This window comes from Aegilops tauschii, chromosome 4 (genome assembly GCF_002575655.3).
Source record: "Aegilops tauschii subsp. strangulata cultivar AL8/78 chromosome 4, Aet v6.0, whole genome shotgun sequence".
NCBI classification, from domain to species: Eukaryota; Viridiplantae; Streptophyta; class Magnoliopsida; order Poales; family Poaceae; genus Aegilops; species Aegilops tauschii.
In genome coordinates this window covers 416,011,275-416,034,193 of record NC_053038.3, presented here as the reverse complement: position 1 = coordinate 416,034,193, position 22,919 = coordinate 416,011,275, and the positions used below count along the sequence as shown (strand labels likewise).

Genomic DNA, 22,919 nt, shown 5'->3' with positions numbered 1-22,919 from the left:
AAGCACACAATATATTTCATTTCCATATTAAGGAAGTAGAATTTCATAATTGGAATACATCAGAGTACAACATGATATAGCTTCAGCACTCAGCTACCCCATTAGACAACTGCACCAGCACCAAGTTCCACATGCAACATGTAGAACCTTTCAAAATTAGCATCATAGACGGTATATAGATAATTGCATCACATTTGGAAAACTGCTAAAGCGGAAGGTGAATATTGAGCCTTCATTCATGTTGCAGGTCTTTGCAACTTTAGGCCAGTGCCTCTGGATGGTTGACAGTCCGTCCTTCGTCCTCTTGAGGAACACTTCAATATTGAACCGTGGGTGTTGTATGAAAACCTTCCTTGCCTCCTGACCATAGAGGTGGTTTGAGAGGTAATCATCAGTGAACTGCTTTGGAAAGGCCTAAAAACAAGGATGCGCATAAATATCTTCTCTATATTGGAAATGGGGTAAAGGAATAAAAAAGGCAAGGTATAATAGTTAGTACCATCTTGTAGTGAACTGATGTCTTCTTCATTGTGCAGACCAAGATCTTGTTGTTTTTTGTCGCTAATTTCTTTATCCTAACAATCTTTCTGAGTTTCTTGATTTGATTGATATTCATGGACAACTCATTTCCCCATATGCAAAAAGGGTCGAACAGTGGGTCAAAATCTCTGAGAGAAGGACCTACATGTGCAAGACCAAATTGTTAACAACCAAAATATTAGAATGGTTCCTGCAATTGCACAATAATGTGATATTAGAGAACGGACCATGCACGTGCTAACCTCGATTGTAAAGCTCAGTGCTTCCCATTGTTTCCCTGCAACACATATAAGGTAGTTAGTCATCAGGTTAAGTAAGGGTTCGCATGCTATTAGTAAAATATGTTGATGAAAAATAAGCACATTGTAGATTCATCAGATTAATTCAAGTCACACGGAAAACCCATTTATCCAAACCAAGCATAATTAAGAACTAGGAAATATAGCACTTGTATATGTTTCTCATGTATTAAGTGCAGCCAAATTTGATTTATTCCTCACATGCACAACAATACAAAATTCTACCCATGACAATTGGACATCGCATTGCAGAATTGAATCAAGCAGTTAACTAAACAACACAACAAATGAACCAAACATTAACTGAGCACCACATTGCACAATATAACATACTCCTAATAGAAGATCAGACAGTTAACCAAACAGTTAACTACATCCAATTGTAGCAATTGTATTTGTTTCTCATGTATTTACTGCAGCCAAATTCAATTTATTCCTCACATGGTATACAATAACAGAATGCACCCACAACTATTGAACATCGCATTGCAGAATTGAACCAAACAGTTAACTAAACACCACAACACAAATGAACCAAACGTTAACTAAGCACCACATTGCACAATGTATAACCAAACCAAGCACTTGAAAACTTGGAAATATACAATTGTATTCATTTCTCATGTATTTTGTAAAGATAAATTCGATTTATTTCTCACATGGAAGACAATACAAAATTGCAGCCTAAAGAATTGAACATCACATTTGCAGAATTGAAACAAACCGTCAACTGAAGGCGACAACTAATGAACAAAACAATTAATAATTGAGCACCACACTGCACGACATATAGAACATATACACTAGAGCAACATATTGCATGGTAAAATTAGATAGCACAATTCACTAGAATTTGTGAAGGAAAGGCAGGAGCAGCACACGCAACGGGTAAACCGAGCATGCTTAACCGGCGTAGCTAACAAATGGCAAGGTGCTCCTCCAAGATCTGGGGGTTGGCACGAATGGTAGCCATCGCGACCTCATCTGCGCGTGCGGCCGCGATTTGCTTCTCCGCTGCCAAATGCTCCTTGAGATCCTGGCTATACTGTGTGCACCATGGCTTAGGCCGGCGCTTATTTGGTGGAGGGTTCGGTGATTTCGGTGGAAGTTGTCGCGATCGCACCGACGGTCGGGGCATGTGGGATGTCGAAGGAGGAGGAGGATGGGGGTCGGGTGTGGATTACCTGCTTGGATAGACGAGGCCGAGCAGCGTGAAGGAGGGTTGCCGACGAGGAGGCGGCGCTGCAAGCAAGGAGTGAAGGTTTCAACTTGGAAAGGAAGGCGGAAAGAGGGGAAATGTGGCTTTTGGTGAGGGGGAGGGGGCGGGGAGGTAGATATTTCCGCGGAAGCCGAAAATTTGGAATCGCTTCAGCCAAAAAACTAGCGCGCAAAGTGTCATCAGACACGGTCCCTTATTCAGAACTGTGTATGATATGTGGACATTTCAAACGATTCAGATAGCTTCACCCGTGTGTGATGAGTTTGAACGTCAAAATTTTTGGTTCGAATTTCCATGGTTACAGTGGTCATCCACATCATTGCATAATTTGGGTACACAAAGGAGACTGTAACACACCCACACTTCTTAATCGAGCAAGTTCAGCAATTAAACAGAGCTAGCTAACCTAAACATTACAACTACAAGAAATATGTCAACTTGTGACCTTCCGTCAGTGACCCTGGAAGGAGTGGTGAGAAATCTACGACCATTTGAGACCAATTGGTCAAAAGCTGTCCGGGGGGGGGAGGGCTCCAAACCCTAAACTATAACGGCCATTTTGGTCAGAAAGGTCGCAATTTCCTTACACGAAATGGTCGTAAAGCAAACATCACTGGTCCGCTGCCGTATTTCTAGCTGATAATGACCAATAGAGATGGTCATAGCCTTGTAAATTGTGGTGCATTGTTATGACTAGGTGCCACCTCATCAGTTTTGCCTATGTGTCATGTCTATGTGTCAATTTTTGCCCTAGGTTGTGAAGCGGCCTATATTTCTGTCATTCCTAAAATTCCCAAAAAATTGGGCATTCTTTACTATCCGAATCATTGCCTCATGACAATATTCAGCTCCATTTTCCTGGTAAATCTTCCTCGGAAAATTTCCAAATTTTTTGTTCAGCTAGAACCGTTTTGAAGGAAGTACTAGCTAGGCATATCCTAGTCAGCTCAATTTTTGCCACATCTTCTATATTCCCAAATCAGAGCTCTCCACAAAATTTGAGCCCCATCTAACAATCCATGTGACCTCACCATCCAATCTTTGTTTTTGGTAATATTTTCAGTTTGTGAAGCAACTATATTTAATGTTAATTTATAATAGCTGAAAATTTACCACGACGTGACCCTGCCCATAGAACCTCCCTCCATGAAATTTTAGCTCATTTATTCTAGCCAATTTCCCTCAATATTTTTCCCAATTTTCTGTTCAGTGGACAGCACTGTGAAGGAAGTACCATTTTTATTTATCCAAATGGTATGAAAATTTTAAAGTGTCTTCATATGCCCAAATTATCATCCTCCTCCAAATTTCAGATCAATCCATTCATTCATTTGAGTCCAGCTTCAACATTAATATTTTTGTCCAGTGTGGTATGTTGCAAAGCAAGTGACACCTAGGGTCCTCCATTTGAGCTGCAAATTTTCCAAGACAGTGTCCTTAGTAGATGATCATCCTCGGCCAAAACTCAGGCCCATTGGCCATGCGTATTTTACCCACCATTAATCAAACACTTGGCTGCTAATTAATGTTTGAGCTCAGTTCAGTCTCCTCGTGAGATTCTTCTATTGGCCTCTTCTTCCTGACACCTACCAGGGGAGTTGCCAACCCACTAGACATGCCTAGGCCGCCCAGAACGCATGGCAACGCCTCGGTCATGCGGTGACCACGCAACGGGCATGTGAGTTTACATGCTCTGGAGTTGGGGCCCTCGGCCACCGTCCAAACCTCGACGTATCGCCACCAAACTATTAATTTATGATTAAATAGATACGTATGTACCTAGAAATGATTTTTGGCAAAAATAAAGAGCAAACTCTAAGGCATGTGCAATTCAAATTTGACCCGCTTCCCGCTGAATTGACGAAAATTTGTCTTTTTCACGAGAGGTGGATCAAAGCTTTTGACACCCAACCATTTTGTCAATTGCGCATTAAATATGTCCTAGTATTTTATAAAAATGATTCGGTATAATTTTGCAACAAATATATGGTAGGTCCTTCACAAAAAACTCAATTTAGGCACTCGAAAAATGGAAAATTAAATTTTCATCCAATGAAAATGAAAACTTCCTTAGGCAACATTTTTTTGCCATTCCATGATGCACCCTTGTGCACAATATTAGATCATTTGAACAAACTATGCCATGAATGTGGCCATAAGATTGATCATTTGGCTTGAAATCCATGAATATTCACGCATGATGGCTCGTTTCTGAGAACACTATTTTAAAATAATTACCGTATTACAAATTTGTTATTTTTCTTGGAAACTAGGTCACATATAATGACACAATGCGAAATGTTTAATTTTTATGATTTTTTTGAATTTCTTATGCCCGTTTCTAATTGCGGTCAAAATGGCGGGCCTGACCGTTTATAGCTAGGGGTTGAATGTTTCAATTTTTTTGGAATATCTCTAATGAAATAGATACTTATATACCTAAAAATTATTTTGGGAAAAAAAATAAAGAGCAAAATATAAGGTAGCTGCAGTTCAAATTTGAACCCCTTTCAAATGAATCGGCGGAAATTTGTCTTTTTCACGAGAGGTGGATCAAAACTTATGACATCCAATCAGTTGGTCAATTATACAATAAATATGGCCTAATATTTAGAAAAATGATTTGGTCCAATTTTGCAACAAATATATGGTAGATTCTTCACAAAAAAACTCATTTTGGGCACTAAAAAAAATGAAAAATGGCTCTTTTGTGCAATGAAAGTGAAAACCCCCCAAATCAACATTGTTTGTCATCCCAAGATACTGATGTCCCACAAGTATAGGGGATCTATCGTTGTCCTTTCGATAAGTAAGAGTGTCGAACCCAACGAGGAGCAGAAGGAAATGATAAGCGGTTTTCAGCAAGGTATTCTCTGCAAGCACTGAAATTATAGGTAACAGATAGTTTTGTGAAAGGATAATTTGTAACGAGCAACAAGTAACAAAAGTAAATAAAGTGCAGCAAGGTGGCCCAATCCTTTTTGTAACAAATGACAAGCTTGGACAAACTCTTATATAAAGAAAAGCGCTCCCGAGGACACATGGGAATTATCGTCAAGCTAGTTTTCATCATGTTCATATGATTCGCGTTCGGTACTTTGATAATTTGACATGTGGGTGGACCAGTGCTTGGGTGATGTCCTTACTTGAAAAAGCATCCCACTTATGATTAAACCCTACTGCAAGCATCCACAACTAGAAAAGAAGTATTAAGGTAAACCTAACCATAGAATGAAACATGTGGATCCAAATCAGCCCCTCACGAAGCAACGCATAAACTAGGGTTTAAGCTTCTGTCACTCTAGCAACCCATCATCTACTTATTACTTCCCAATGCCTTCCTCTAGGCCCAAATAATGGTGAAGTGTCATGTAGTCGACGTTCAGATAACACCACTAGAGGATAGACAACATACATCTCATCAAAATATCGAACAAATACCAAACTCACATGACTACTAATAGCAAGACTTCTCCCATGTCCTCAGGAACAAATGTAACTACTCACAAAGCATATTCATGTTCATAATCAGAGGAGTATTAATATGCATATAGGATCTGAACATATGATCTTCCACCAAATGAACCAACTAGCATCAACTACAAGGAGTAATCAACACTACTAGCAACCTACAGGTACCAATCCCAGACTTAGAGACAAGAATTGGATACAAGAGATGAACTAGGGTTTGAGAGGAGATGGTGCTGGTGAAGATGTTGATGGAGATTGCCCTCTCCCGATGACAGGAGCGTTCGTGATGATGATGGCGATGATTTCCCCATCCCGGAGGGAAGTGTCCCCGGCAGAACAGCTCTCCCGGAGCCCTAGATTGGTTCCGCCTCCTGGCGGCGGAGTCTCATCCCGAAAGCTTGCTTATGATTTTTCTTCGGACGAAAGAATTCATATAGCAGAAGATGGGCACCGGAGGGCCAACAGGGGGCCCACGAGGCAGGGGGCACGCCCCCACCCTCGTGGCCAGGGTGTGGGCCCCCTCTGGTATTTCTTCCGCTCAGTATTTTTTATTATTTTGAAAAATAACTTTCGTGGAGTGTCAGGAATTTTGGAGTTGTGCAGAATAGGTCTCTAATATTTGCTCCTTTTCCAGCTCAGAATTCCAGCTGCCGGCATTCTCCCTCCTTATGTAAACCTAGTAAAATACGAGAGAATAGGCATAAGTATTGTGACATAATGTGTAATAACAGCCCATAATGCAATAAATATTGATATAAAACCATGATGAAAAATGGACGTATCAACTCCCCCAAGCTTAGACCTCGCTTGTCCTCAAGCGGAAGCCGATAACGATAAATATGTCCACATGTTTAGAGGTGAGGTGTCGATAAAATAAAATACGGACATGAGGGAATCATGATTATTCTCACAACAGCAACATATATGGATATTGTCATATGATTTCTTATGCTCAAGTAATAATCTATTCGCAGTGCAAAGTATGAATCAGAAACTCTATTGCGAACTAACAAACTATAATCTCAGTCATTGAAGCAATTGCAATTTATCATAACATCAGAAAGAGTCTATGTCAGAGACTTTTAGCAAGTCCACATACTCAACTATCATTTAGTCTTTCACAATTGCTAACACTCACGCAATACTTGTGGCTACGAAGTTTTAATCGGACACAGAGAAAGATAGGGGCTTATAGTTTCTCCTCCCAACCTTATACCTCAAGGGTAATGTCAACAATAGTTCATGCTAACTTACATCCAATTAGATATATATATCAGGATCTTTCCAACATACTATGCTTGCCAAAGGATAAAATGTAAAAAGTAAAGGTGAAGATCACCATGACTCTTGCATAAGGTAGAAGAAAATAAAAGATAGGCCCTTCGCAGAGGGAAGCAGAGGTTGCCATGCGCTTTCAAGGTTGGATGCACAAAATCTTAATGCGAAAGAACGTAACTTTATATTGCCACTTGTGATATGAACCTTTATTATGCAGCCCATCGCTTTTATTTCTTCCACATCACAAGATCATATAAAGCTTATTTCCTCCACACCAATCAATCATACATATTTAGAGAGCAATTTTTATTGCTGCACCGATGACAACTTACTTGAAGGATCTTACTCAATCGATAGGTAGATATGGTGGACTCTCATGGAAAAACTGGTTTAAGGGTATTGGGAAGCACAAGTAGTATCTCTACTTGGTGCAAAGAATTTGGCTAGCATGAGGGGGAAAGGCAAGCTCACATGTTGGATGATCCATGACAATATACTTTATTTCAGATATAAGAAAACATAACCCATTGCGTTGTCTTCCTTGTCCAACATCAACTCTTTAGCATGTCATATTTTAATGAGTGCTCCCAATCATAAAAGATGTCCAAGATAGTATATTTATATGTGAAACCTCTCTTTCTTTATTACTTCCTATTAATTGCAACGATGACCAAAGCTATGTTTGCCAACTCTCAACAACTTTTAATCATCACACTCTTTCTATGTGAAGTTATTACTCTCCATAAGATCAATATGATCACTTTGTTTCTTTTTATTCTTTTCTCTTTCTTTTATTCCCTCGAGATCATAGCAAGATAATCAAGCCCTTGACTCAACACTAATCTTTATTATATATAGCTCACGGACTCAATTACATAGAGGGATCATAAAGCAAAACTCAAAACTAGATCATACCAAAACTTTATTCTACTAGATCAAGAAGGACCGGACAAAGAAAAATAGTAAAGATAGGAAATGTGGTGGTGATACGATACCGGGGCATCTCCCCCAAGCTTGGCAGTTGCCAAGGGAAGTGACCATACCCATGTGATTATGTCTCCTTCCTCAGAAGTGGTGGTGATGGGGTTGTTGATGAAGCAGGCTTGTCGTCCCTCTTCCAAGGCATGGGCTCACCATCATAGAAGGATGATCGAGTCTCCGGGATACTCAAATCTGCAGCCAAACTCATTCTCTTGAATCTATATTCATACTCACAGTTTTGGTTTTGCAGGTCATAGATTTGGGCTTGGAGGTGCTCGATTTTCTTGTGGAGCTTCAAGATGGCCTCCCCAATGTCCTTGGCATCCAGCTTGTGGTTGTTGGTGAACTCCGTGATCATCATGTGATTGGAGTCAAGCCCACGCTCCACCATCTCCTGGCACTTGAAAACTTGTTGCTCCATTGCCTCGAGCCTTGCCTCCACGCTTCTGCTCTTCCTCGGTCCCTCAACATCGCGGATGTGCAGCACCCCCTCATGCATCTCAATGGTTTGAGGGTGTTGCAGCACCTCCGCGAGATAGGGGTTGATGACCTTCTCGAAGAACTTGTCCTTGGGGTTACTTGGAGACGTCATGATGATCTAGATCTGTCAAAAAAACAGATCGAAACAAGAACAGAGGATATTTGCGTGATACAGGAGTCAAAACCTTCAGGAGATTATATAATGAATTTTTACCGACCAAAATACGTATCTTGCAAGAAAACAGAGTCCGGAGAGCACACGAGGTGCCCACGAGGTCGGGGGGCACGCCCAGTAGGGTAGGACGCGCCCTCCACCCTCATGGAGGCCTCGTGTCCTTCTCGGAATGCTTCCTATTTTTCTATTTTTCTAAATATTCCAAAACGAAGAAAAATTGCCATTAGAACTGTTTTGGAGTCGGTTTACTTACCGTACCACATACCTATTCCTTTTCGGAGTTTGAAACGCTCTGGAAAGTGTCCCTTATGTATTCCTCTGGGGTTACGGTTTCAATAACATTGGCTTCGACATTTATAAGATTACCTGAGATATAATGTTTAATTCTGTGACCGTTCACCACCTTCGATTTGTGCCTTCGAAGTTGTTGATTTTTATGGCACCGGAACGATAAACCTCCTCGATAACGTACGGACCTTCCCATTTAGGGAGAAGTTTTCCTGCAAAAAATCTTAAACGAGAGTTGTATAGCAATACATAATCACCTACGTTAAACTCACGCTTTTGTATTCTTTTTTCATGCCATCTTTTAACTTTTTCTTTAAACAATTTGGCATTCTCATAGGCTTGGGTTCTCCATTCATCAAGTGAGCTAATGTCAAATAACCTCTTCTCACCGGCAAGTTTGAAATCATAGTTGAGCTCTTTAATAGCCCAATAAGCCTTATGTTCTAGTTCGAGAGGTAAATGACATGCTTTTCCATAAACCATTTTATACGAAGACATACCCATAGGATTTTTGTATGCAGTTCTATAGGCCCATAATGGATCATCCAGTTTCTTGGACCAATTCTTTCTAGATCTATTAACAGTCTTTTGCAAAATTAATTTGAGCTCTCTATTGCTCAATTCTACTTGACCATTAGACTATGGGTGATAAGGAGATGCAATTCTATGATTAACATCGTATTTAGCAAGCATTTTTTAGAAAGCACCATGAATAAAATGTGAACCACCATCACTCATTAAATATCTAGGGACTCCAAACCTCGGAAAAATAACTTCTTTAAGCATTTTAATAGAAGTGTTATGATCAGCACTACTAGTTGGAATAGCTTCTACCCACTTAGTAACGTAATCAACACCAACTAAAATATGTGTGTATCCATTAGAGGTAGGAAAAGGTCCCATATAATCAAAGCCCCAAACATCAAATGGTTCAATAACAAGTGAATAATTCATAGGCATTTCTTGACGTCTACTAATATTACCAATTCTTTGGAATTCATCACAAGATAAAACAAACTTACGGGCATCCTTGAAGAGAGTAGCCCAATAAAAACCGGATTGCAATACCTTATGTGCAGTTCTGTCTCCAGCGTGGTGTCCTCCATAAGCCTCGGAGTGACACTTGTGTAGGATCTGTTCCTGTTCATGCTCAGGTACACAACATCTAATAACACCATCTACTCCTTCTTTATAAAGATGTGGGTCATCCCAGAAGTAATGTCTTAAATCATAGAAAAACTTTTTGTTTTGTTGGTATGTGAAACTAGGTGGTATAAATTTAGCAACGATGTAATTAGCATAATAAGCATACCAAGGAGTAGTACGAGAAGCATTTATAACATTTAATTATTCATCAGGGAAGCTATCATCAATAGGTAGTGGGTCATCGAGAACATTTTATAACCTAGACAAGTTGTCTGCAACGGGGTTCTCAGCTCCCTTTCTATCAATAATATGCAAATCAAATTCTTGTAACAAGAGAACCCATCTAATAAGTCTAGGTTTAGCATCTTTATTTTCCATAAGATATTTAATAGCAGCATGATCAGTGTGAATAGTTACTTTAGAATCAACAATATAAGGCTTGAACTTATCACAAGCAAATACAACTGCTAAGAATTCTTTTTCAGTAGTAGCATAATTTCTCTGGGCATTGTCTGGAGTTCTACTAGCATATTGAATAACATTTAATTTCTTATCAACTCTTTGTCCTAGAACAGCACCTACAGCATAATCACTAGCATCACACATGAATTCAAAAGGTAAATTCCAATCAGGTGGCTGAACAACAGGTGCAGAGATCAATGCTTTCTGAAGTATTTCAAATGCTTCTACACAATCATCATCAAAGACAAATGGTATATCCTTTTGTAATAAATTAGTCAGAGGCCGATAAATTTTTGAGAAGGCCTTAATGAACCTCCTATAAAAACCGGCATGACCAAGGAAACTTCTTATACCTTTAATGTCCTTGGGACATGGAATCTTTTCAATAGCATCAACCTTAGCTTTATCAACTTCAATACCTCTTTCAGAAATTTTATGGCCCAAGACAATACCTTCATTAACCATAAAGTGGCACTTTTCCCAATTCAAGACAAGATTAGTTTGTTCACATCTCTGCAAAACTCGATCAAGGTTGCTCAAGCAATCATCAAAAGAGGATCCATAGACGGAGAAATCGTCCATGAAATCCTCACAAATATTTTCACAAAAGTCAAAGAATATAGCCATCATGCATCTTTGAAAGGTAGCAGGTGCATTACATAAACGAAAAGGCATACGTCTATAAGCAAAAGTACCGAAAGGGCAAGTAAAAGTGGTCTTTGATTGATCATCGGCTGACACAGGTATTTGAGAGAAACCAGAATAACCATCTAGAAAGCAAACATGTGTATGTTTGGATAATCTTTCTAGCATTTGATCAATAAAAGGTAAGGGGTAATGATCTTTTTTAGTAGCCTTATTTAATTTGCGGAAATCAATTACCATCCTATAACCTGTAATAATTCTTTGCGAAATCAATTCATCTTTATCATTAGGAACGACAGTAATACCTCCTTTCTTAGGAACACAATGGACAGGACTTACCCACTGACTATCAGCAATGGGATAAATTATACCTACCTCAAGGAGCTTTAGTATTTCCTTTCTCACCACTTCTTTCATCTTAGGATTCAGCCGTCATTGGTGATCACGAACTGGTTTGGCATCTTTCTCCAAATTTACTTTATGTTCACATAGAGTGGGCCTAATGCCCTTAAGATCATTAAGAGTATATCCAATAGCAGCGCGGTACTTCTTCAGAGTTTTCAATAATCTCTCTTCTTCATGCTCTGAAAGGTTAGCACTAATAATAACAGCATATATCTTTTTCTCATCAAGATAAGCATATTTAAGAGTATCAAGTAACGGTTTAAGCTGAAACACGGGATCACCCTTGGGTGGAGGAGGATCCCCTAGGATTTCAACAGGCAAATTGTGTTTCAAGATAGGTTCCTGTTTAAAGAATACTTCATCAATTTCCCTTCTTTCATTCATAAACATATCATTTTCATGGTCTAGCAAATATTGTTCCAAAGGATCATTAGGAGGTACGGCAATAGAAGCAAGACCAATAATTTCATCCTTACTAGGCAATTCCTCTTCATGGTGTTGTCTACGAAATTTAGAGAAATTAAACTCATGAGACATATCACCCAAACCAATAGTAACAACATTCTTTTCGCGGTCTATCTTAGCATTAACAGTGTTCAAGAAGGGTCTACCAAATATAATGGGGCAAAAGCTATCTTGTGGGGAACCGAGAACAAGAAAATCAGCAGGATATTTAGTTTTCCCACACAAGACTTCAACATCTCTAACAATTCCAATGGGTGATATGGTATCTCTATTCGCAAGCTTAATGGTAACATCAATATCTTCTAACTCAGTAGGTGCAATATCATGCATAATTTATTTGTATAAGTCAATAGGTATTGCACTAGCACTGGCACCCATATCGCATAAGCCATGATAACAATGATCTCCTATTTTAACAGAAATAACAGGCATGCCTACCACAGGTCTATATTTATCTTTAGCACAAGGTTTAGCAATTCTAGTAGTTTCATCACAGAAATAAATAACATGCCCATCAATATTATCAGCCAAGAGATCTTTAATGATAGCAATATTAGGTTCAACTTTAACTTGCTCAGGAGGTGTATAGGTTCTAATATTGCTTTTACGAACCACATTTGAAGCTTTAGCATGATCCTTTATTCTAACAGGGAAAGGTGGTTTCTCAACATAAGCAGTAGGAACAACAGGATCATCATAAGTGATAGTCTTTTCTTCAACTTTAATAGGTGCAGCTACTTTTACTTCTATGGGAGGATGATATTCAAACCACTTCTCCTTAGGGAGATCAACATGAGCAGCAAAACATTCACAGAAAGAAGCTACTATCTCAGAGTCAAGTCCATATTTAGTGCTAAATTTACGGAAAACATCGGTATCCATAAAAGATTTAAGACAATCAAACTTAGGTGTCATACCTGACTCCTTACCTTCGTCGAGATCCCAATCTTCAGAGTTGCGTTTAATTCTTTCCAATAAATCCCATTTAAATTCAATAGTCTTCATTATAAAAGAGCCAGCACAAGAAGTATCGAGCATGGTGCGGTTGTTATCAAAAAGCCGAGCATAATTTTTTTGAATAATTATCTCTCTTGGGAGCTCATGATTAGTGCATGAATATAACATTGATTTAAGCCTCCCCCAAGCTTGAGCGATGTTTTCTCCTTCGCGAGGCCAGAAATTATATATATAATTGTGATCACGAGCATAGGATAAAACTTCTGATGAAATTCCAATTTCAATCGTTTGTAGTTCCATGATCCCATATCATCACATAGCCTATACCATGTCAATGCATATCCCTTCAAAGATAAAGGGAAGACCTTCTTCTTAATAACATCATCGGGCACACCTGCAAGCTTGAATAATCCACAAACTTCATCCACATAGATTAGGTGCTCGTCAGGATGCATTGTTCCGTCTCCTGCAAAAGGATTAGCTAGCAGTTTTTCTATCATACCCGAAGGAATCTCAAAGTAGACATTTTCATCTTCAGTAGGTTCAGTAGGTTGAGGAGCAACTCTTTGCTCTACTGGCTGGGGTGAAGATACCCAGAACAAGCCCCTCAGAGGATTACTTTCCACAGTAACAAGTGACAGTAAATTTCAGCACACTATATAAATTTTTCCTAACCAAATTCCACCTACCAAAGGCGCTTCACTTCCCGGCAATAGCGCTAGAAAAGAGTCTTGATGACCCACAAGTATAGGGGATCTATCATAGTCCTTTTGATAATTAAGAGTGTCGAACCCAACGAGGAGCAGAAAAAAAGATAAGCGGTTTTCAGCAAGGTATTCTCTGCAACCACTGAAATTATAGGTAACAGATAGTTTTGTGAAAGGATAATTTGTAACGAGTAATAAGTAACAAAAGTAAATAAAGTGCAGCAAGGTGGCCCAATCCTTTTTGTAACAAAGGACAAGCCTGGAGAAACTCTTATATAAAGAAAAGCGCTCCCGAGAATACATGGGAATTATCGTCAAGCTAGTTTTCATCACGTTCATATGATTCGCGTTCGGTACTTTGATAATTTGACATGTGGGTGGACCGGTGCTTGGGTGCTGTCCTTACTTGAACAAGCATCCCACTTATGATTAACTCCTATTGCAAGCATCCGCAACTACAAAAGAAGTATTAAGATAAACCTAACCATAGCACGAAACATGTGGATCCAAATCAGCCCCTTATGAAGCAACGCATAAACTAGGGTTTAAGATTCTGTCACTCTAGCAACCCATCATCTACTTATTACTTCCCAATGCCTTCCTCTAGGCCCAAATAATGGTGAAGTGTCATGTAGTCGACGTTCACATAACACCACTAGAGGATAGACAACATACATCTCATCAAAATATCGAACGAATACAAATTCACATGACTACTAATAGCAAGACTTCTCCCATGTCCTCAGGAACAAACTTAACTACTCACAAAGCATATTCATGTTCATAATAAGAGGATTATTAATATGCATATAGGATCTGAACATATGATCTTCCACCAAATAAACCAACTAGCATAAACTACAAGGAGTAATCAACACTACTAGCAACCTACAGGTACCAATCCCAGACTTAGAGACAAGAATTGGATACAAGAGATGAACTAGGGTTTGAGAGGAGATGGTGCTGGTGAAGATGTTGATGGAGATTGCCCTCTCCCGATGAGAGGAGCGTTGGTGATGACGATGGCGATGATTTCCCCCTCCCGGAGGGAAGTGTCCCTAGATTGGTTCCGCCAAGGTTCCGCCTCGTGGCGGCGGAGTCTCGTCCCGAAAGCTTGCTTATGATTTTTCTTCGGACGAAAGACTTCATATAGCAGAAGATGGGCACCGGAGGGCCAACAGGGGGCCCATGAGGCAGGGGGCGCGCCAAGGGGGTAGGGCGCGCCCCCACCCTCGTGGCCAGGGTCTGGGCCCCCTCTGGTATTTCTTCCGCTTAGTATTTTTTATTATTTCCAAAAATAACTTTCGGGGAGTTTCAGGACTTTTGGAGTTGTGCAGAATAGGTCTCTAATATTTGCTCCTTTTCCAGCCCAGAATTCCAGCTGCCGGCATTCTCCCTCCTTATGTAAACCTTGTAAAATACGAGAGAATAGGCATAAGTATTGTGACATAATGTGTAATAAAAGCCCATAATGCAACAAATATTGACATAAAGAATGATTCAAAATGGACGTATCAGATACACACATGTGCAAACTACTGGTTCATTTTAGCAAACTATAAGTGGTTAGTATGTTGAATGTTTACCCCGAATTAGGGGGTGAAAATTATAAGAGAAACAAACGAAAAAAACAAAACTACCTGATTGGTGGAATCACTTGTGGCTTGGATCGATGACCTGGCAAACATCAGTCCATCCATCCGTCCCATCCCACGGCAGCGACCCCCCTCTCTTTCACGAACCCTACCCAACCCGTCTCTCTCTCGCGCGAACCCCACCCATGGCAGCAAAGCCCTCCTCTCTCTCGTGCTAACCCTAGCGCTGCACTCCTCCATTGTTGCCGCCACGATCTGGCGCCCGACCCTAGCGACCTTCGGTGGGAATCCTACCGTCCTCCTCTCACCCCCACCACCCTCGTAAGCGACCCACGCGCCCCTCTCCTCCGATTCATGATTCGTCCGCGGCCTCGCAGATCAGATCTGGCTGACTGACCGACCTCGCGATGGGTGTTCCTCTATAGGTGGCCAGGGTCTCTGCCATCGGCGTCAGCTTCATCTACGGCTCCGTCAAGCTCGAGCAGGCGAGCCAGCCACCGTGGATTCGGCCCTCAGTTCCTCCGCCGTGATGGCCGTGCCGCCGGTGGCCAGAAAGGCGCCGCGGAGGCTCGCGGAGCATGGGGACGTCACTCGCCGCCCTCGCCGCACCTCCATTCCCCTCCACCACCTTCCCTCCCTCCCTCTACACGCCTGTCTATATAAGGTACGTCTCCCTCTCCCCTCAGCTCTCTCCCCGCACTTTCGGAAGTCGGGGTCTAGGGTTTGGTGCGCCGGTGCGCTGATGGAGGGCGGCCGGATGTCGGACGCGCCGGCGAGCCCGCCGGGCGGCTGAGGAGGCGGCTTCGGCGGTGTCAGGGAGCAGGACAGGTTCCTGCTCATAGCCAACATCATCAGCATCAAGAAGAAGGCCATCTCGGCCAACTGCAAGATCGCCAAGCACGCCAAGGAGACCGTGCATGAGTGCGTCTCCGAGTATGTTGCTTCATCGCCAGCGAGTGAGTGCCTCTATTGACCGATGCCGCTCTGTTTTGCCTGCCCGAATCAAGTGTGGTTTGGTGCTGACCTGTCGCCGTTTTGTCTTCTCTGTACTGCAGGGCGAGCGATAAGTGCCAGAGGGAGAAGCGCAAGACCATCAACGTCGATGACCTGATCTGGGCGATGGCCACGCCAGGCTTTTAGGAGTACATTGAGCCCTTCAAGGTTTATCTGTAGAAGTACAAACACGTGCGTGCCCATTTAGCCATGTAGGATTTTTTTGTCTGAACTAATTGGGGATGGATTAGTGCTTTGGGAGTTAGGTAGGTCCATGGCTAGTTTAATATGTTGCTGCTGTAGCCTGAAAAGCTCTGTTTGGCACTTTTGTTAGTCCTAGTTGGCAAGTTTAAACAGTCATGTTCAGCTTGGTGACTGATGAGACCCCACACTGCCTAGCAACAATCATCTTATTGTCCTTAGAACAAGTGTTGATTTATCCCTCCAATTACTACTATCATTGAGATCTTCAATTCTTTTCTGTAATGTTAATTCAGATAACTGAATGATTTGAAGCACTAAGAATTGTCTCTGGAATCCAACTATTAAAATGAAGTCTTTTATTCAATTGGGACATGCATGTGTACATGTTCTTGGAAGATATATTCTGAATGTTCATCTCAGAGTGTGATGGGGCTTTTTCTGCCTTGTGCTGGTTGCTGACTTTGGTCTGGCCAAGATCCAGCACGAAGACGACAGCCATGTGTCTACACGGGTGATGGGGACTTTCGGGTACGAAGTCCACCATTCCAATTTCATTCCCATTATGTTAAACCATCCCCGACCTGAATAAAACGCAATGGCATTGACTGGTTTGGCAGGTACATGGCACCGGAGTACACCAACACCGGGAAAATAACCGACTGGTCTGATGTCTTCTCCTTCGGCGTCGTGCTTCTGGAGATCATCACCGGCAAGAGACTGGTCCTGTCCGACGAGCCCGACGAGGACGATGAGACTCTGGTCTCTTGGGTGAGTCGTTTTTACCCTGAATCCTAGCCTCTCAAGTCACGGACTGTACTTTCTTTGTCTTGCTTTTTTCCCTTCTTCTTTTTCTTCTTAGGGGGCTTCCCTCAAGCTCTTGCTGTCTTCTTTTTTGCTTTGTACTGCTGGACCTTGCCTTAGTTATTTATAAAAATTGCAGTGGGGTGTTTTGCCCTACTGTTTATAGTAAAAAAACATTGTGCAAAGCACTAGTATGTTTACCGAAAACTTTTTACATTTCTAGACGATGATCTACTTTAGACGTGTCAATATACCATCATCCGAGAGTAAAGTACCCCGCTCTTCCATTTTGCTTTTGATGACCTGTTCTAGACAATGTTGTACCATACTCAGTTGTCGTGAAATCCCTCTCGATTATGCCTGGATTGTCGGGTAGATCTGCCAAGTCGAGATGCGATTGATTATAAAAACTCATGCAATAGAGATATCATAACATTTCCATTTTGTTACATGTTTCTATTTATTCAAATTCATCTATTTACATGGTGGAGCAGTCCACAAACGTTTCCTTCAATCTGCATTTTAAGTTACTTCCAATTAAATCTGCTGTGAATGTGTTATATATAATTGAATCTGAACAAAATTTATTCCTTTGATCCTGTTCATGTTTGCTCGGTGCAGATTAATTGATTGTCTCAACGTTGCCAAAGCTAGCATGTTATCATGCCAATGTATTAAAATTAAGGGATATGAAATAACCCCCCTCACGGAAATACAATCGTATGCACTTAAGCATGGAAATACATCAAATTTGGATGAAAGGCAACAAAAATGGCTTGTTGATCCTATTCAAATTATACCATGAACTTGTTCTGCATGTATTCAACTAGATCAAGTACAAGTACATTAGTTTGTCATATCTGCTATTAATACCCAATCCAAGTCATGAATTTCCTGAACTGGTGCCTGTATATATTTGGGTGCTTGTCAATTTAAAAATGTCTTCATCTACACTACAAAAAAATATACTTCCGTGATGATACGTATTTGTCACAGTAGGTCGCGTTTTCTGTCATGCATGTACATGCATGAAAAATTTATGACAGAATCAAGATAGTCATACCTATGCTGTCGTAGAAGTGTTCCATGACATTGCCAAAATTATCATCACGGAAGTGTCCACTTCCATGACGATAAATCACGCATCACAGAAGTGCTTTCGTCAAGGGTGACCAACACGTGGCATCCACCGTAACAGAACGCCGTTAAGCTATCGGGTCGGGTTTTGGATCCGATAACCCGTTAACAGCCCCGACCAATGGGGATTTTCCACGTGTAAAATCATCATTGGCTGGAGGAAACACGTGTCGGCTCATCGTTGGGACAGATGTCATCCACTCATTGGACGGAAGGTGCCTATGATACGTCGACACGTGGCACGGCCCAACAGAGGCCCATTCCTGTGAAAAGGCCGGCCCGTTTGACTTGGTCAAAAGGTGGCGGGCCGGCCCCTAGAAAGCCTGTTAACGGCCTGTTCGCATATAGCCCATTTACAGCCTGCTAACCCAAGGCCCGTTACGCCCCATCCGAATTAGGCCCAGTAGCGTCATCTGGGCCATCCAATATGATTCCAGCACGTTTTCACTTCTGGCCCGTGTATGGCCCATGATGTCTTTCGGCCCATATGAGGCCCTATGTAACTCTTGGCCTATTAACGGCCCGTGGTGAAACTGGCCGGTAAAGAACAGTGTATCACTTTACACCCATTAACGGCCCGTGGTGAAACTGGCCCGTAATGAACAGTGTATCACTTTATACCCATTAACGGCCCGTGGTGAAACTGGCCCGTAATGAACAGTGTATCAGTTTATACCCATTAACGGCCCGTTATTCTGTTGGGCCGTTTCCAGCCCATGTTATCTTTCGGCCTTCTCAGAGCCCATTTATTCTTGGGCTCATTTCCAGCATTCGTTTACTTACGGCCCGTTACTGTCATTTTCTGCTTGTGGGCCAAATTCAGCCCGTGGTTACAGTCGGCCCGTTTGTGGTCCGTTAATACGTTGGGCCATTTTCATAACATCATCAAATACGGCCTATTAACGCTGGCCCGTTATGGTCGGCCCATGAACGGACGATTCCAACTCTAGCCCGTTTACGACCATAATGCGGCCTGTTATTGGCCCATGTTTGGCCAATCGATCATACGGCCTGTATAAGGCCCATTAATGATACGGCCCGTAGAAGGCCCATTGTTTCTACGGCCCGTAGAAGGCCTACTGTTTGTACGGCCCGTAGAAGCCCACTGTTTCTACGGCCCATAGGAGGCCCAGTGTCACTACAGTAAATATTAGCCCATGGTTATTGTGGCCTAGTTTAAAAAAATAGGTTATTGCAGCCACTAGCAAACCGCGGAAAAAGAACTGCACTGACTACAAGCAAACAAATAAACAAGACAACAAGGAAATAAATAAGCAAGCAACTTATGCTAGGCTATCACGGCTATTACACATATTACATCCACTGGGCATCAAAGTTCGCCACCAGTGCAAATATAGGGAACAAAGCAGCATATAAACGCCGTAGCAAAACAAGTCCAGAACTGAAACCACTTCAGAAGAGTTCAAGAAACAATATCCTGGGTACCCATAATGCTGGCAAGATGCTTAGCAAGCTTACTAACTTTCTCTTGTTTGGCGCTTAAATCCTCCAGCGCTTGCTGTTGCACAAGAAAGTACGCATCTGAATTCTGCAGGGACTTCCTCAGTCCTTCAGCTTCTTGCCGCAGCACAGCTGACTGATACCTTTCAGCTTGTAGCTGAGACTGAAGAAGCCGAAGTGATTCAGGCAGCGAGTTCGAAGAGCTTGTGCCAGCGGTACTGGCCAGTAACTCGAACACTACATCAACGCAGGACTGTTGGGTTTTCTCACTGTCTACAAGATCATTTTTATCACCTTTCTTGGAGACCAACAGGGTTGTCTCACTATCATGAACCTTATCTGCATTATGTTCTCTACCATTGCATAGTGGGGGTGCTCTTCTCCAATATTCTTTTTGCATACTACAAGAGAATCAAGCAGACACATCACAGGTTTAGCTTGTAGTATACGAAACTCATTTTGGCAAACCAGCTCAGTAGTAAGGTGGACAGGATAACATCATGAAACAAACATATATCTATGTACTATGGTCACTGTATTGTCCATATCATTCTAGTTTATGTTCCCTAATCAAGATAGAGACACAGTTCAACTCATATATTTTTGAGACACAGCAGCATAGACAAAATATAAGTGTGAGAAACTACACAGCATTGGCAGAACTTGTAATGTGCATCACATGAGAACATAACTGTTTATACAACTTAAACTGAAATCAACATAGAGCAAGAAGTTAGAACAGCAATCCAGTTAAAGAAATAGGTTTAAAACATACCTGTTGCGCCATTGGAGTTTCAATTGGATCCTTCAACTTCAAAAGTAGTTGTTATGAGTAAATACAGTGATGGAACAGCAAAGGAGTATGGACCATAGCTACGGAATCTGACCTGAGAACAGTTGCTCTTCTGCTTTAAATGTGGAGTTTGGGTTAGCTGTGGTGGTCTTCGTGCTTTGGGTACTGCAGTAGCTTTACAAACTGCTCGTGTGGGGGTACTCTGTGGTGGACATGGTGCTTTGTCAACTATAAGTGGGTTACTATCCGCTGGGGTTGCGGTTAGATGGGTTGTACCTAGTTCTCTGCCCAACGGTGTAAGTGTGCAATCTGGAAGAGTTTCGATTATGTGTGGTGGGGCTAGTTTGTGGGCCAGTACAACCATGGTTCTATCTGCATCGACGGGTAGCACTGTCTTTTGTGAAGAACGGGTTTTTGCTCCCTTAGATACTGCCATCACCCCCTCCAATTCAAATGGCTGATAAACAAGAAAAGAAATTGAACGTACAGACATTGTATGATAGACAGATGTGGTAATTCACATATATGTTGTCTAACCAAACAGGACAGCATGACACAATTTCACATATATGATGCCTAACTAAACAGGATAGCATGACACAGTTTTAGATATATGATGGATAACTTAACAGGATATAATGGCATAATTCAACATATGATGAGTACCTAAACAGGATGATATGACAAAACCATATGATGACTTTCTAAAATAGGTTGGGATGAAATAATTCACATACATGTCGTCTAAGTATACAGGATGGCATGATATAATTGACATAATTGATTCATATACTAAGCAGCTGGCACTCGCATGTATGATCTCTAAACTAAGCAAATAGAATTCAATATTGTGCATATGATGTCTAAACTAAGCAATGCAAGACACCATATGCATCATATGAGAAATATAAATATTGCAACTTAGAGCATACACCTCAGGTGGGATATAGGACTGGTCATCTGTCTCTGAATCCTCCTCTGAGGAGCTCCCTGTAACCATCGAGATATATGCTTCAACAGGTACCCTTGCCTGCTCTGAAGACCTTGTTTTTCACTCCAGATTTTTCCATAACCGGCTCAAATGGCTGATACACATGAAGAGTAGTTCAATATACACAGATTGTCGACAAATGGAATACGTAATGAAAAAAAAGATGGCATGAGATAATTCACATATATGATGCCTGGCTCCATGGCGGTGCATAATTCACATATATGATAACTGGCTGAAAAACATGGCATTGCATAATTCACATATCTGATATAGAAAGCAAACAGGAGGCATTCACACAAAGCATGTCTAATCTAAGCAGATGGCATGGCAATGCAAGACACCATATGCATGATATGAGCAATATAACCCAGCCAAGTTAGAGCATGCACCTCGGGGGGGAATACGACTGGTCATCTCTCTCTGAATCCTCCTCTGAGGATCTATCTGTAACCAACAAGAAATCTGCATCGACAGGTAGCACTGACTGCTCAGAAGACCTTGTTTTCACTCCAGATTTTCCCATGACCGACTCAAATGCCTAATGCACAGGAAGAGTAGATGAATGTATAAACATTGTTGACAAATGCAATATATTATGGAAAAAAATATGGCACAATACAATTCACATATACGATGACTGGCTAAACAGGATGGCATTGCATGATTCACGTATATGATACCTGGCTAAAGAAGATGGCATTGCATAATTCCGATATACTCCCTCCGTTCCAAAATATTTGTCTTTTTAGAGATTTCAAATGGACTACCACATACAGATGTATATAAACATATTTTAGAGTGTAGATTCACTCATTTTGTTCCGTATGTAGTCACTTGTTGAAATCTCTAAAAAGACAAATATTTAGGAATGGTGGGAGTATGATCTAGAAACCAAACAGGTGGCATTCACACAAAGCAAATCTAAACTAAGCTGACGACATATAAGATGTATAATGTAAGCAATGCAAGGCGCCATATGCATGATATGACCAACATCAGCATGCCAGGTTAGAGCAAACACCTCAGGTGGTAAACAGGCGTGGTCGGCTCCTTCTGAATCTCCATCTGAACAGTTATCTTCCTCTGGAATACAATCTGGAAATGCAGCAGGGGGGGCACTTCGCCCACCATGGAGCGGCGTCTGCATGACATTATATTAGCACGCAACGGTCTTCTATTTTTCTCTACAGATTGTGTACAATATCTGACATGCATAATAAAAAAAATAGTTAGATTTTGTAAGGCCTAAGGGGTGCATGCAAAAATCAAGACTGATGGTAGCAAACGAGTGGATGGATCCAAAACTAATGATAGCAGGTAGATTATAGCTTCAGTTTAGAAAGATAGACAATGGATCATCTATTGTTTGTTGCCCACCCAACATGAACCACATAGAAGACCCCAGATGAACAAGATAGTAGAC

At 41.3% G+C, this 22,919-nt stretch overlaps 1 pseudogene; it reads left to right on the top strand.

Annotated features, from left to right (window-relative positions):
• Window positions 1-15,870: 15,870 nt before the first annotated feature.
• LOC109778184 (nuclear transcription factor Y subunit B-1-like) lies at window positions 15,871-17,741 on the top strand (annotated as a pseudogene).
• The last annotated feature ends 5,178 nt before the right edge of the window (window positions 17,742-22,919 follow it).